The following is a 16,847-nucleotide window of genomic DNA, read 5'->3' on the forward strand; positions in this document are numbered from 1 at the left end:
AGCCTGAGTCTGTTTATGTTCTATCATAATGTATTTTGGTTGGAAAGTCTATTGAGCAAAAAGGAAAGATATACTCTCAGCAGAGTTCACAATTGTCTTGCAGATTTGTACATACTGTATTAATGGGATTGGTATGATTTACCGCCGGCCACATGTCTGGCGGTTCAAATACCGAGAGCAGCGGCCCGACATGGATGAAATTCCCGACTACACTAAGGTAAGTATAACCTAACCTAAACCCCCTCCCCCTAACCCTCCCTTAGGGGTGCCTAACCCAAACCACCCCCCTAGTGCCTAACACTAATCCCCCCTCTAAGTGTCTAAACCTAACCCCCCTTTCCCCGCTGCCTAAACCTAAGTCTCCTGGGGGGTACCTACCCCTATCATCCCCCAGGGGGTGCCTAACCCTAACCCCCCCTTACCCTAGCCTAAACCTAACCCTCCCCGGGGGGGCACCTAACCCTAAGTCCCCCGGGAGCCCGTAACCCTCCCCCCGTGGCTGTCCGCACCCGGCTTACCTTCGATCGGGATGCCGGGGGCCAGGCTCCCAACATAGGTAAAATTATATTGAATAATATTAGACATTTGGAATCAATTTATACAGGTCCACCCTGGATAGGTACTAAGCACAGCCTTATTTTACATTTTCCTACTTTATTACTTTTGTTTAACTTTGCTGCGATTTTAATAAAGTACCACTAACTGCTATGTGGTTATTAATATGAATGAATAAAAGTTAAATTTTAAGGATTACAAATCTACAATCCAATTGTGCGCTCTGTTGAGAGTCTATATTTCCTTTTTGAGTCATGTAAATGTATTTGTCTAAAGCTGGGCATCCACTATACAATTTTCTGTCAGATATCTGTCCAATCTGGCTGGTTGGAATGAAACCTGGTAATGTATGGGAGCAAATGACAATCGTCCATTTGCTCACAAACACTGGAAAACAGACAAAAATGGTTGTTCAGACAAAAACCACACAAATGTAACCAATTTGAACAAATTTGTTTGTCCCTTTTTCAGTGTTTAAAACCATATGATCGACTGTCATTTGCTCCCATACATTACCAGGTTTTCATTCCAACCAGCCAGATTGGACAGATATCTGACAGAAAATTGTATAGTGGATGCCCAGCTTTAGAGAGATTTACTATATGATGTGAGAACATCTAACAATCCTCATAATAGGGACGTCTTATTGCTAAATAAACCCTGGTGCGATTACCATTTTTGGAGATTAGAGTTTGGAAAGTCTAAGGGCCAGATTACATTAGCCGTGAGTGCTCGCACTGTGCATTTTCTCAGGTTAGTAATGACATCTGATCTCTGCTCAAACATCAATAGGCTGTGAGCAGCTACTGTGAGTTAGTACCTGGAGCTGATTCTGAGTTGGGAGCAAAGCAAAAAGGTAAAACCATGCTTCACTGCACGTGGGGTAGATGTAAAATGTGCAGAGAGATTTAGATTGGGGGGGGGGGTGTCCAACTCAAATCTAAATTACAGCGTAAAAATAAAGCTTTCCACATTTGTTGGCTACATGTAAAAGCAGCCATGATTTATTCGGCATCCAAAAAAAATAAATGTTTGTTTGTTTTTTTGCTTTGCTCCTAACCCAGTGTGTGTCTGGAATCTGGCATGGTGGCTATTACACTTAATTGAATCTGACCATATATGTTAATAATAAATGAGAATCATATACACGCTTGAATAGTATGAAATTAATATTCAAACAATCTATAAATGAAAACAAAGGCAGTGCACATAATTATGAAGAAAAAGACAACAAATAACAGGCAGGGGTGTATTTATATTGGGTGCAGTCGGTATGTAATGCCGCCGGATGTATTGCCGGTGGACTAAATACCGACGCTGGAAGCCTGAACCATCAGGATCCCAACTGGGGCTGGTACGTGCCCTTACCCATCCCCTCTCCCCCCACTAACCCTCCTTTAGTGGTGCCTAACCTTAACCTCCCCCCGGTAGTGCCTAATCCTAACCTCCCCCTGGTGATCCCTAACCCCCCCTTTCCGCACCCTAAATCTAACCCTCCTGGGGGGTGCTAACCCTAACCTCCCCCCAGTGGCACCTAACCCTAACCCCCCCTTCCCCTAGCCTAACCCTAAGCCTCCCCAGGGGTTGCCTAACCATAAGTCCCCCCCGGGGCTGCCTAAAACTAACCCTCCTCCCCGCTGCTAACAGTAACAGCCTCAACTTACCTTCGTTCGGGATGCTGGGCATCGGGATTTCGGCGTCTAGCTAAAGATAGGTGTTGGTATTTAGACGCCTATCTTTAATACTTAGTCGGGCTTCCGGCTTTGGCATTCCGGACGCCAGTAACTAAACTGCATCCCTGGGTCCTTGGAGACCCTCACAGCACACCCTGCACCCAGGGCCGGTGCAAGGTTTCTTGGCACCCTAGACATTTCTTCAACCTTGCGCCCTCTCCCCCCACCCTCTGATAGCAAGCCCTTATGCAGTGCCCCCAGTAGTGGTCCCCCTATGCAGTCCCCATTATATAATGCCCCCAGTAGTAGTCCCTCTTATATAGTGCCCCCAGTACTAACCCCCTGGTGCAGTGCCCCTAGTAGTGGTCAACCCGATGCAGTGCCCCCGGTAGTCCCCACCTATGCAGTGCCCCCAGCAGTAATCCCCACATATGCAGTGCCCCCAGCAGTAATCCCCACCTATGCAGTGCCCTCAGTAGTGGACCCACCAGTGCAGTGCCTCCAGTAGCAGTGCCCCCAGTAGTAGTCCTCCCAGCAGTGCCCCCAGTAGTCCCCCCCCAGCAGTACCCCAAGCAGTGGTCTCAGGGACAGACAGACACACACGTAACAAAAAAAAAAAAACTCCACTTACCTTAATCCCCGCTCCGGCGTCCGCTCTTCTGTCCACCCGGGCCGGCCCGCAATGCATGATGGGAGAGATGTCATGACATCTCTCCCATCACCCACTGTGGGAGCCGGAAAATGGAGCTCATTAGTGAGCTTCAGCCCGGCTTCGGCAATGGGCGCAGCAGCCGATGAGAGTCTGTCTGACTCTCTTCGGTTGCTAAAACAAGCACACAGCTGCCGGCGCCTGTTTGTTTGTTACTAGTAGTGTAGCGCTGGCTGCACTTATGTGCGGTACGCACTACACATTATTCCAGAGGCACCCTGCAGTGGCCGGCGCTCTTAGGCAGCTGTCTAAGTTTGCCTACTGGTAGCGCCGTCCTTGCCTGCACCATTATTTTCTAATACTTACCTCTCCAAAGCCCTGCACAAAATGCATTTTGTGCATGCGCAGTGGGGATATCGCTGGGAAAATGGCAGCCACGTGATTTTCCCGATGACCTGTGCATGCGCAGTAGACTCTGGCCAGACTAGAGTCTACTGATGTGGCGCTGTGCTCAGTGCGCTGCTAGTGCCGGCCATCGGGGGCCCCAGACGGAGACCGTCCCCTCCTGTCTTAATATGCCCCTGATAACAGGTAAGGGTTTACAGAAAATAAAATCAATGTGAGCAAATACAGATGTCCGCATAACATCAATGTAACGTTTTATTGGGCTTTGCAGTACTAAGATCAATAAAAATCTCTTAATGTACTGTATACAGTATATATGAAAAGCAACAAGAAGTAGTGAAAATCACACCTAAATACTAATACTTACAATCCCGGCACAGTTAAAATACTGACAATGGAAAAACAAATCCTGAAACATCAAAATATTGGCAAAGACAAAATCCGACACATAAAAATCCCGGTACGGACAAAATACAGACACATCAAAATCCCAACACATTCAAAATTCCGACATATGAAAATCCCGACAATGCATGTACACTCCATATGGGTAACAATTGTGCAACAAAAGGAAAAGAATACCTATAGCTGTGTTCTCATTAGGGATATGCGCCGACCCCCGTGTTTTGGATCTGTATCTCCTCCAAGGATTTGGATCTGAATTTGGTTTTGCAAAGGACCCTCAAGTGTTTTGGTTTTGGATCTGGATTTTTAAAATTAAAAATATTTAAAAAGTTTTAAAAACAGTTAAAATCATGTAATTTATGCTATTCAAAACCCGAAATTCGGATTTAAAATCCGAATTCCAAACTGCAAAAAGATCAGACCTGCGACCCGGATTTAACCGAATGTCTTTAGGAGATTTGAACCGAGACTCGGATTTACCTAGATTCACGAAATTCGGATTTCTGGAGAAATCATATTCATACTAGGGGTGTGCACCGGCCACTTTTCGTGTTTTGGTTTAGGATCTGGATCTTTCTTCGTGTTTTGGATCTGGATTGGTTTTGCCAAAACCACCCTTCCATGTTTTGGGTTCTGGGTTTTGTGTTTTGGATCTGTATTTTTTTGAAAAAAGCATAAAAACAGCTAAAATCACAGAATTTGTAGGTTTTTCTGCTCCTATGCTATTATTAACCTCAATAACCTTAATTTCCACTCATTTCCAGTCTATTCTGATCACCTCACAATAGTGTTTTTATGTCCAAAAGGTTGCACCGAGGTAGCTGGATGACTATGCTAAACGACACGAGTGGGCGGCACAAACACGTGACCCATCTAGGCGTGATACTGCAGTGGCAGACAGGATGGCAGTTTGAAAAACTAGGCCCCAAACTGTACATAATGCAAAGAAAAAAAAGAGGTGCAAGATGGAATTGTCCTTGGGCCCTCCCACCCACCCTTATGTTGTATAAACAGGACATGCACACTTTAACAAACCAATCATTTCAGCGCCAGGGTCTGCCACACAACTGTGGCTGAAATGATTGGTTCATTTGGGCCCCCACAAAACAAGCTAGCAATTAATCTGTCTCTGCACAAACTGGCTCTACGGAGGCAAGATGTCATCCTCATCCTCCTCATCCACCGATTCCTCACCCTCTTCAGTGTTGTGTACATCCTCATCCTCACAGAGTATTAACTCGTCCCCACTGGAATCCACCACCACAGGTCCCTCTGTATGTTCTGGAGGCTGGTCTCCCTGGAAGAGCTGATAATTCATTTTGATGAACATCATCTTCTCCACATTCTGTGGAAGCAACCACCTACGCCTTTCGCTGACAAGGTTCCTGGCTGCACTAAACACTCTTTCGGAGTACACACTGGAGGGGGGGCAACTCAGGTAAAATAGAGCCAGTTTGTACAGGGGCCCCCAAATTGCCTTTTTTTCCTGCCAGTACAGGTATGGACTGTCTGACATGCCTACTTGGATGCTGTCACCGATGTAATCCTCCACCATTCTGTCAATGGTGACAGTATCATATGCAGTGACAGTAGACATGTCAGAAATTGTTGCCAGGTCCTTCAGTCCGGACCAGATGTCCAAACTTGGTCCTGCCTGCCCTGCATCACCGCCAGCGGGTTGCTTAGGATAGCTAAGTTTTTTCCTGGCAGCCCCAGTTGCGGGAGAAAATGAAGAAGGAGCTGTTGACGTGTCACGTTCCGCTTCAGCTGACAGTGTGTTCACCAGCAGGTCTTTGCACCTCTGCAGGCTTGTGTCGGCCGGAAAGAGAGACACCACATAGGCTTTAAACCTAGGATCGAGCACGGTGGCCAAAATGTAGTGGTCTGATTTCAACAGATTGACCACCCTGGAATCCTGGCAAAGCGAATGAAGGGCTTCATCCACAAGTCCCACATGCCGAGCGGAATCGCTCCGTCTTAGCTCCTCCTTCACTTTCTCCAGCTGCTTCTGCAAAAGCCTGATGAGGGGAATGACCTGACTCAAGCGGGCAGTGTCTGAACTGACTTCACGTGTGGCAAGTTCGAAGGGCTGGAGAACTTTGCACAACGCGGAAATCATTCTCCACTGTGCTTGAGTCAGGTGCATAACCCTTCTTTGCCTATGTCATAGGTGGATGTATAGGCTTGTATGGCCTTTTGCTGCTCCTCCATCCTCTGAAGCATATAGAGGGTTGAGTTCCACCGCGTCACAACCTCTTGCTTCAGGTGATGACGGGGCAGGATCAAGAGTGTTTGCTGGCGCTCCAGTCTTCGGCACGCAGTCGCTGAATGGCGAAAGTGGCCAGAAATTTTTCGGGCCACCCAAAGCGTCTCCTGCACGCCCCTGTCGCTTTTCAGAAAATTCTGCACCACCAAGTTTATTGTGTGAGCAAAACATGGGACGTGCTGGAATTTGCCCAGATGTAATGCCCGCACAATATTGGTGGCGTTGTCAGATATCACAAATCCTCAGGAGAGTCTAAGTGGGGAAAGCCACTGGGTGATGATTTCCCTCAGTTTCTCTAAGAGGTTGTCGGCGGTGTGCCTCTTACTGAAACCGGTGATACACAGCGTAGCCTGCCTTGGAACGACCTGGCGTTTCTGAGATGCTGCTACTGGTGACGCTGCTGCTGTTGCTGCGTAAGGTGATACATCTACCCAGTGGGCTGTCACAGTCATATAGTCCTTAGTCTGCCCTGTTCCACTTGTCCACATGTCCGTGGTTAAGTGGACATTGGGTACAACGGCATTTTTCAGGACACTGAGGACACTTTTTCTGACGTTTCTGTACAGTCTCGGTATCGCCTGCCTAGTGAAGTGGAATCTAGACGGGATTTGGAACCGGGGACACACTACCTCCATCAATTGTCTAAATCCCACTGCACTAATGGCGGATACCGGACGCACGTCTAACACCAACATAGCAGTCAAGGCCTCAGTTATACGTTTTGCTTCAGGATGACTGCTGTCGTACTTTATCCTCCTCGCTAAGGACTGTTGGAGGGTCAATTGTTTAGTAAAAGTAATGGTGCTCCTACTTCCTCTCTGGGATGATGAACGACTCCCAGCAGCAGCAACAGCAGCAGCGGCAGCAGGAGGCGTAGCAATGCAGGATCCTTCGGAGGAATCCCGGATAGGAGACTCAGTCATGCCAGTGACATGGCCTGCAGGACTACTTTCGATCCTGACTAAGGAGGAAATTGACGAGGAGGGAGTTGACGGTGTGGTTTGCAGGCGCTTGGATACAACAGGACAATGGGATTTAGGTGTCCCTGGACTGCTTACGGTCTTAGCCAAAGTTTCTGAACTTAACAGTAACTTATTATGAACACGCTGCAGGTGCCGTATAAGGGAGGATGTTCCTAGGTGGTTAACGTCCCTACCCCTACTTATTCCACCTTTACATATTGTACATATGGCAAGACAGTTGTTGTCCGGATTTGGATAGAAATATTGCCAGACCAAAGAGGTGGAATGTTTGGTCTTCTGCCCAGGCATGACAGTGATGGGCTTTTTCATCCCACGGACAACAACTATCTCCCCCGGAGCCTGATTTAAACAAACCACATCACCATCAGAATCCTCCTCGCCAACTTCCTCCTCAGCGCCAGCTACACCAGTATCCTCATCCTGTTGTACTTCAACAGAGACATCTTCAATTTGCATATCAGCAAGTGGACTGTGGGTGCTCCTTTCAGCACTTGCAGGGGGCGTGCAAATGGTGGAAAGAGCCACCTCTTCCCGTCCAGTGCTGGGAAGGTCAGGCATCGCAACCACCACCACACTTGGACTCTCCTTGGGGATTTGTGATATCTTCTTAGAAAGCACAGTTCTTCGCTGTGCTTTTGCCAGCTTAACTCTTTTGATTTTTTTAGTGGGAGGAGGGCTCCATCGTCATGTGAAGCTGAACCACTAGTCATGAACATAGGGATCGACCTTAGCCGTTCCTTGCCACTCCGTGTCGTAAATGGCATATTGGCAAGTTTACGTTTCTCTTCAGATGATTTAAATGTTTTTTTCAAGGTCATTTTCCTGAACTTTGTCATTTGGGATTGTATGTGCCCTCTACTATGACATTGGGCATCGGCCTTGGCAGACGACGTTGATGGCATGTTATCGTCTATGTCATGACTAGTGGCAGCAGCTTCAGCACTAGGAGGAAGTGGTTCTTGATCTTTCTCTATTTTATTTTTATCGGAGAAAGTTTGGTCCTCCATTTATATCGATTTGATATATACGTGCGGCTAAACACAGAAATTTTTTTTTTATTTTTGCTGGAGAGTAATGCACTTTGTGGGTTACACCACCCTTTAAGAAATGAGCCAGCCAGCTTTTTACTTATGGGACACAGGCGCACGCTTGGCGCTGCTCCTTTGCACGTGCGGCTACTGCGCACACAATTCACAAACACAGAAAATATTTTGTTATTTGGTTTGGAGTGTACTTTGGGGGTTACAGCACCCTTTAACGGTCAAGCCAGCCGGCCCTTTACTTATGACACAGGCGCACGCTTGGCACTACTTTGTTGATGCACGTGCGGCTACTGCGCACACAATTCACAAACACAGAAAATATTTTGTTATTTGGTTTGGAGTGTACTTTGGGGGTTACAGCACCCTTTAACGGTCAAGCCAGCCGGCCCTTTACTTATGACACAGGCGCACGCTTGGCACTACTTTGTTGATGCACGTGCGGCTACTGCGCACACAATTCACAAACACAGAAAATATTTTGATATTTGGTTTGGAGTGTACTTTGGGGGTTACAGCACCCTTTAACGGTCAAGCCAGCCGGCCCTTTACTTATGACACAGGCGCACGCTTGGCACTACTTTGTTGATGCACGTGCGGCTACTGCGCACAGAATTCACAAACAGAAAATATTTTGTTATTTGGTTTGGAGTGTACTTTGGGGGTTACAGCACCCTTTACCGGTCAAGCCAGCCGGCCCTTTACTTATGACACAGGCGCACGCTTGGCACTACTTTGTTGATGCACGTGCGGCTACTGCGCACACAATTCACAAACACAGAAAATATTTTGTTATTTGGTTTGGAGTGTACTTTGGGGGTTACAGCACCCTTTAATGGTCAAGCCAGCCGGCCCTATACTTATGACACAAGCGCACGCTTGGCACTACTTTGTTGATGCACGTGCGGCTACTGCGCACACAATTCACAAACACAGAAAAAATATTTTGATATTTGGTTTGGAGTGTACTTTGGGGGTTACAGCACCCTTTAACGGTCAAGCCAGCCGGCCCTTTACTTATGACACAGGCGCACGCTTGGCACTACTTTGTTGATGCACGTGCGGCTACTGCGCACACAATTCACAAACACAGAAAATATTTTGTTATTTGGTTTGGAGTGTACTTTGGGGGTTACAGCACCCTTTAACGGTCAAGCCAGCCGGCCCTTTACTTATGACACAGGCGCACGCTTGGCACTACTTTGTTGATGCACGTGCGGCTTCTGCGCACACAATTCACAAACACAGAAAATATTTTGTTATTTGGTTTGGAGTGTACTTTGGGGGTTACAGCACCCTTTAACGGTCAAGCCAGCCGGCCCTTTACTTATGACACAGGCGCACGCTTGGCACTACTTTGTTGATGCACGTGCGGCTACTGCGCACACAATTCACAAACACAGAAAATATTTTGTTATTTGGTTTGGACTGGAGTGTACTTTGGGGGTTAAAGCACCCTTTAACGGTCAAGCCAGCCGGCCCTTTACTTATGACACCGGAGCACGCTTGGCACTACTTTGTTGATGCACGTGTGGCTACTGCGCACACAATTCACAAACACAGAAAATATTTTATTTGTTTTGGAGTGTACTTTGGGAGTTACAGCACCCTTTAACGGTCAAGCCAGCCGGCCCTTTACTTATGACACAGGCGCACGCTTGGCACTACTTTGTTGATGCACGTGCGGCTACTGCCCACACAATTCACAAACACAGAAAATATTTTTTTATTTGGTTTGGACTGGAGTGTACTTTGGGGGTTACAGCACCCTTTAACGGTCAAGCCAACCGGCCCTTTACTTATGACACAGGCGCACGCTTGGCACTACTTTGTTGATGCACGTGCGGCTACTGCGCACACAATTCACAAACACATAAAAAAATATAATTTTTTTAGCACTTGGGGGGAGCACCCCTGGACAACACTCCAGCACCACTTTAGGACTGGGACACTGCACAGGACTTTGGAGTGGACACAGCCCCTATGGAGAACTGACTGCACAACACAGTCCAGCCAGCCCCTATGGACTTTGAAGTAGTGGACACAGCCCCTACTAACAACAGCAGCACAGCACAACACAGCCAGCCCCTATGGACTTTGAAGTAGTGGACACAGCCCCTATGGACAACAGCAGCACAGCGCAGCACAGCACAGCACAACACTACTCTGCACTACACTACACTACACAGCCCAGCCAGCCCTAACTCCCACCCTCCCTCTTCACTGTCCACAGCCGAGTGAGAAAATGGCGCCGACGCGGGTACCTTATATAGGATCCAAAATCCGCGAGACCCGGAAGGCGGGATGATGACGTTTTGCCTCGATTTCAGATCCGAGTCAGGCGGGAAAAGTTGAGCCTGACTCGGATCTGCCTCGGATCGGGGGGGTTCGGATTTCAGAAATCCGAACCCGCTGACCCCTAATTCATACTAATTGATACTATCTGCTAAATAGTCACACACCCATTGTTAATAATAAGAAGTGTTCCCATACCCAGACTTGTAGTCCCATATGGGTGTCAACCGTGCAACAAAAGAAAAAAAATACCTTCAAATGTGTCCACATAAACCCATATTCAGAGTAATTGACGCTATCTGCTAAAATATGGGCTTATGATGACACTTCTGTAGGTATTTATATTTCTTTAGTTGCACAATTTCCACCCATATGGAGTGTAAGTATATTGTCAGGATTTTAATATGTTGGCATTTGTCCATGGCAAAATTTTGATGTGACAGGATTTAGAATGTGCTGGAGGACATATGTGGGACACCATCCTTTCTATATTTTTGTTTAGTATGACCCCTCCCTTTCATGCACCTGAAGAGTATTGCCAAATTGATTTGAGCAGCTTCCACTGTAAAGCTGCATACACACACAACGATTTTGTTACCAACGATTTTCTGTCAGATTTTTTAAAGTGTAATGAACGATTTTTTTGAACTACAAACGATTTTTGCACATTCCCTTAATGAGAATCGTTGAGTTGGTCAGTCTGACTGAACTACAAACTACAAATGTGAACGCGCATGAACGATAATCGTTCGTCGTTTTAACTTAGAAAGTGAACGATTTTTTCAACGACTGAATGATAAACGATATTGTTAACGATAATCGTTCAAAAAATCTATGTGTGTGTAGGCATAGATGGAACCAGCATTTGGGGGGCATGCTGGTTCTTGTAGTGCTAATTGGAGGTCCCAGAGGTGACACCCAGGTAAGCTGGCTCTCAATTTGGATGTGTTTCTGTATTATTATTATCCTTTATTTATATGGCGCCACAAGTGTTCCCCAGTGCCTTACATAGTACATAAAACCAGTGGCGTAACTAGGGCAGGGCGAGCGGGGTACATGCCGCCGGCCAAGGTACCGCCCCACCATAGTTAGGCAGTGTAGTGCCGACCGCAGTGTGTGCGGTCAGCGCTACACATTTATACAGGACCGGCGCTAGGCTTCCAGCGTTGGTCCTGTGCTGCACAGCTGAGCCCCTCCCTTCCCCCGAGCGCTTGCCTAATAGCGCCAGGAGGAGGGTGGCAGGCGGGCTCAGGCTGTGCATAACACACACATCGCCGCCAGCACTGGCGGAGATGTGTGTTTTAATCAGCAGCCAATGAGAGTCAGACAGACTCTCATTGGCTGCTGCTGCACACACATCACCGCCGAGCGGCAGCGATGTGTGTGTTAATCAGCAGCCAATGAGAGTCAGATAGACTCTCATTGACTGCTGCGCGCCCACTGCAAGAGCCGGGCTCCTGCAGTGTGTAATGGGAGAGACGTCATGACATCATGACGTCTCTCCCATAATGCAGAGCGGCCCGGCCCAGGAGGATGGACGTGCGGACGGCGGCGGGAACAGGAGCGTGGATACATGTAAGTATTTTTCTTTTGTTTAATTTCAATGTGTATTTCGGGGGGGGCGCGCTCTATTACAAAGGAGGGGACTACTACTGGGTGCACTGCTACAGGTGGGGGGGCCACTACTGGGAACTACTACTGGGGGGATACTACTGCAGGGTTGCCTACCTTTAATATTCTCTTCCCGGGAGAAGCCCGGGTAAGAGAAGCAGCAGGGGGCCGACGGGGGCGGGACTTGATGATTCGCGTCATTAAGCCCCGCCCCCTCACGGTAAAATTGCCGCGATTGCGCACAATTTACATAGGGGGCGGGGCCAAATGCTGTGATTCATGCAGAATCACAGCTTAAGCCCCGCCCCCTTCACAGAGACCCACGATTGCCGCGGGTGTTCTCCTAGTTCTGCCCACTTCACTAGGAAGTGGGCAGAATGCGGGAGAAATGCCTACCCTTCCGGGGGTGCGGGGGGTTACCCGAAAAATTGGGAGCCTCCCGCGAAAACCGGGAGGGTAGGCATGTATGTACTACTGTGGGCACTGCATCGTGGGGGACCACTACTGGGAACAACTACTGGGGGGGTATACTACTGGGGCACTGCTTCGGGGGGGGACCACTACTGGGGACAACTACAGGGGGGGGATACTACTGGGGGCACTGCTTCGGGGGGGACCACTGCTGGGGACTACTACTGGGGGGATACTACTATGGGCACTGCATCGTGGGGGACCACTTCTGGGGACAACTACTGGGGGGGATACTACTGGGGCACTGCTTCAGGGGGGACCACTACTGGGGGGATACTACTGGGGACTACTACTGGGGGGGATACTACTGGAGGCACTGCTTCGGGGGGACCACTACTGGGGGGGATACTACTGTGGGCACTGCATCGTGGGGGACCACTACTGGGGACAACTACTGGGGGGGATACTACTGGGGGCACTGCTTCAGGGGGGACCACTTCTGGGGACGATACTACTGTGGGCACTGCATCGTGGGGGACCACTACTGGGGGGGATACTACTGGGGGCACTGCATTGTGGGGGACCACTACTGGGGGCACTGCATCAAGGGGGACTCCTACTGGGGGAACTATATAAAGGGCACTGTATAGGAGGGACTACTATTGGAGGCACTTTATAAGGGGCTCACTACTGGGGGCACTGCACAGGGGGAACCACTAGAGGGGGCACTGAAAAGGGAGAAGCACTACAGGGGGCACTGCATAAGGGGGACAACTACTGGGGGCACTGTATATGGGGGATCACTACTGGGGGCCTGCATGTGTGGGATCACTACTGGGGGCACTGTATAAGGGGAACTAATGGGGGGCTGCATAAGGGGGACCACTACAGGGGGCACTGTGTAAGGGGCACTGCATATGGGGGACCACTACTGGGGGCTTGTATAAGGGGAACTAATCGGGGGCTGCATAAGGGGGACCACTACTGGGGGTACAGTATAAGCGGCACTACTGGGGGCCTGCATAAGGGGGACCACTACTAGGGGCACTGCATAGGGGGGACTGTATAAGGGACACTGCATTAAGGTGCAAATGGAAAGAAATGTTCCCAGTGACAAGAAAGGGGTGTGTGTCATGTTGACACGCCCCATTTTTCAGTGGCCATGCCCTTCGGTGCGCGCACATATGGGTGGCGGTGCTCCATTTTCAAATTTGCCCTGGGCTCCAAATACCCTACTTACGCCACTGCATAAAACTAGTAAGTGAACAAGAAACAAGTAACTTACAGTACATTACAGTGCAGGACAGGGACCCGATTTATATACATTGCTGCAATAGCGATTAAAGCACTCACAATAAGCAGCGCGGAGTTGGCAGTCAAGTGTTAGGTGCCCTTATGGGGAGTAAGGAGTAGAAGAAAATGTAAAGAGAAGAACATGAGGATAGAGGTCCCTGCTCGTGAGAGCTTACATTCTAAAGGGGAGGGGCAGACATTTGTGACACAGAAGGGGAAGATAGGGAGGAAAGAGCATGAAGTGGGTTAGGATGAGAGCTGGAAGGCCTTGATGAAGTAGTGGGTCTTGAGAGCCCGTTTGAAGATTTGTAGAGAGGCGGAGAGTCTGATAAAGAGAGGGAGAGCATTCCAAAGGTAGGGAGCAGCACGGGCAAAATCTTGGATGCGGGAAAGGGAGAAAGTAATCAGTTGGCAAGAGAGGCGGCATTCATTTGTTGAGCTAAGTGGATAGGCGGGGGTGTGAAGGGAGAGAAGGTCAGAAATGTATGTGGGAGAGGATTTGGTGAGGGCTTTGTAGGCGAGTGTAAGAACCTTGAATTGGCATCTAGAGGGGAAGGGGAGCCAGTGTAGGGCTTGAAGGAGAGGGGAAGCAGATGTAGAACGTCTGGAGAGGAAGATGAGCAGTGCAGCAGCATTGAGAACTGACTGTAGTGGAGAAAGGTGAGAGACTGGGAGGCCAGATAGGAGGTTACAGTAGTCCAGCGAGTGGATGAAGATTTTAGTGGCGTCCTGGGTGAGGAAGGGTCTAATCCTGGAGATATTTTTTAGGTGGAAATGGCAGGACTGGCGAGAGGTGTTGAATATGTGGTTTAAAGGAGAGGGAGGAGTCTAGGATAGCTCCAGGACAGCGCACTTTGGGGCTAGAGATAGTTGTGCCATCAATAGATAATGAAATTGTGGGAAGTGAGGTAGTGGAAGCTCAGCTCAGTCTAAGACATATTAAGTTTAAGTAAGCGCTGGGACATCCATGAAGAGACAGCAGAGAGACAGTTGGAGATACGGGTGAGGAGCGAGTGGGAGAGCTCAGGGGTGGAAAGGTAAATTTGAGTATCATCAGCATAGAGATGACATTGGAGGTCAAAGGAGTTTATGAGCTCACCTAAAGAGGACGTATATAGGGAGAAAAGGAGAGATCCAAGAACAGAACCTTGGGGAACTCCTATTGCTAGAGGAAATGGGGGGGAAGAGGAGTCATGAGTGGAGACAGAGAAGGAACGATCAGAGAGGTAGGAGGACAACCAGGAGAGGGCATGTCACGTAGACCAAGAGAGTGAAGGATTTGCAGGAGGAGAGGGTGATCTACAGTGTCAAATGCAGCAGAGCAGTCAAGGAGAATGAGCAGAGAGTAGTGGCCCTTGGATTTGGCAGCAAGGAGGCCATTGCTAACTTTCGTGAGGGCAGTTTTAGTGGAGTGGAGAGAACAGAAGCCAGATTGAAATGAGTCAAGGAGGGAGTGGGAGGAAAGAAAGGTGGTAAGGCATTTGTAAACAATATGCTCAAGGAGTTTGTAAGCAAAAGGGAGAAGAGCGATGGGTCGGTAGTTGGAGGGTATGTTAGGATCAAGGGTAGGTTTTTTGAGAATGGGGGAGACAAGGGCATGTTTGAATGCAGAAGGGATAGTGCCAGATGATAGGGAGAGATTAAGGAGGTGAGCAAGATAGGAACAGGCAGGAGATAGGTAACTGAGGAGACTGTAAAGGATTGGGTCAAGAGGGGAGGTGGAAGGAGGGTAGGACCGGATGAGGGCCATGACTTCCTCTCCAGAAACAGGGGAGAAAATTGTAGCAGGAGCAGAAGTGCTGAGGGTCTGATGTCCTCACGTAAGGAGTCCATTTTAGATGTAAAGAAGGTGACAAAGTCAAGGGCAGAGAGAGAGGAGGGGAGGGGCAGAGGAGGTAGTGGAAAGTGGCAAAGAGACGCCGGGGATTTGAAGACTAGGAGATGAGGTTCTTGAAATATGTTTGTTTGGAGAGGGATAGGGTAGCACTGTCAACGTTGTATGTGCCTTTATCATGAGGCCTTACAATAGACAATTACATGGCCCAGACTAGGTGCTGTAATCATGCAGTGTAGGGACCACCAGTTATCAGAGAAGCCGTGAAATTGGCCTGGTGGCTTACCATGTATTTGCAAATGCATACAATAAGCATCTCTGAATTTCTATAACCATATAGTTTTCAAATATAGTTGCAGGTACAATTTAGTGTGCTGGAGGACACCCCCCCTCTTTTGAAAAGCAAGCTATATGTGTGACCACCTTTTATTCCAGTGTCTTTTAACTTTAACTTGTTAAAAGACACTGGAATAAACAAGGACACTGTGATTGCTTTAAGTCCTTATCGCACAGAGCTCTTTCAGGACAAATTATTGAATAGAGCAACTCTTTGCCCCTACAAAATAAAATACCAAGTCACTGTCCTATCGAGTAGTGACTTTGCTAAAAGGCTCTGGGAGTCTTCATCTCTCTGCCTAACAACGAGGGAAGTCCAGAAGCCGAAGTTGCTCAGAGACCTAAGGAGAGGCCGGGATAGACGATCTGCGAAAAAAACAGTAATATGTTTTTTTTCTAACTTAACAGGTTTTTGTGACATCTGGCGGTCACACATATAGTTTATGTTTCAGAAATCCTTATTGGGGCATAAGGTACCCACGTCTGTCTATTAGAGGCTGCATTAACGGATGTGCTAGGGGGTTGTATTTCTATACTTTTCACTGCACCCTCCCTTCTGTTTTTTTTTTTGTTTAGTATGACTCCTTCCTTTCATGCACCTGAAGAGTACTGCCAAATTGATTTGAGCAGCTTCCATTTTGTTATGTTTGGGATTTAGAATGTGTCAGGATTTTGTCCATGCCCGGTATAGTGATCTGTCAGTTTTTTGTCCATGTCGGTATAGTGACCTGTCGATATGTGGATCAAAGGCATTCATTAGTTCTGACCACTAGATTCTACTGCTATGGATTTGCTAGTGCTGCCAGGTGTCCGTACCATATTTGTGATACAGAATAAGCCCAAGCATTAACACACAGGTTTTACTGTACACTAGATATAAATGAATGCATTTTCACAACAGGGTGACTACACAGTGATAACTTATGACACAGCGCCAGCTACTGTCCCTCCTGTATAACTTTCATGCTCACTTAGCTTGCAACTGATGATAATCTCTTTTTTTTGCTTTTGTTTTGGGGGGAGTAGGGGATTACACGTGTTAATATGCAATACTTTAGAACATTATGTCACACATCCATATATCTAGGTTT

This window comes from Taudactylus pleione, unplaced genomic scaffold (genome assembly GCF_031769625.1).
Source record: "Taudactylus pleione unplaced genomic scaffold, aTauple2 ptg000019l, whole genome shotgun sequence".
Classification (NCBI taxonomy): Eukaryota; Metazoa; Chordata; class Amphibia; order Anura; family Myobatrachidae; genus Taudactylus; species Taudactylus pleione.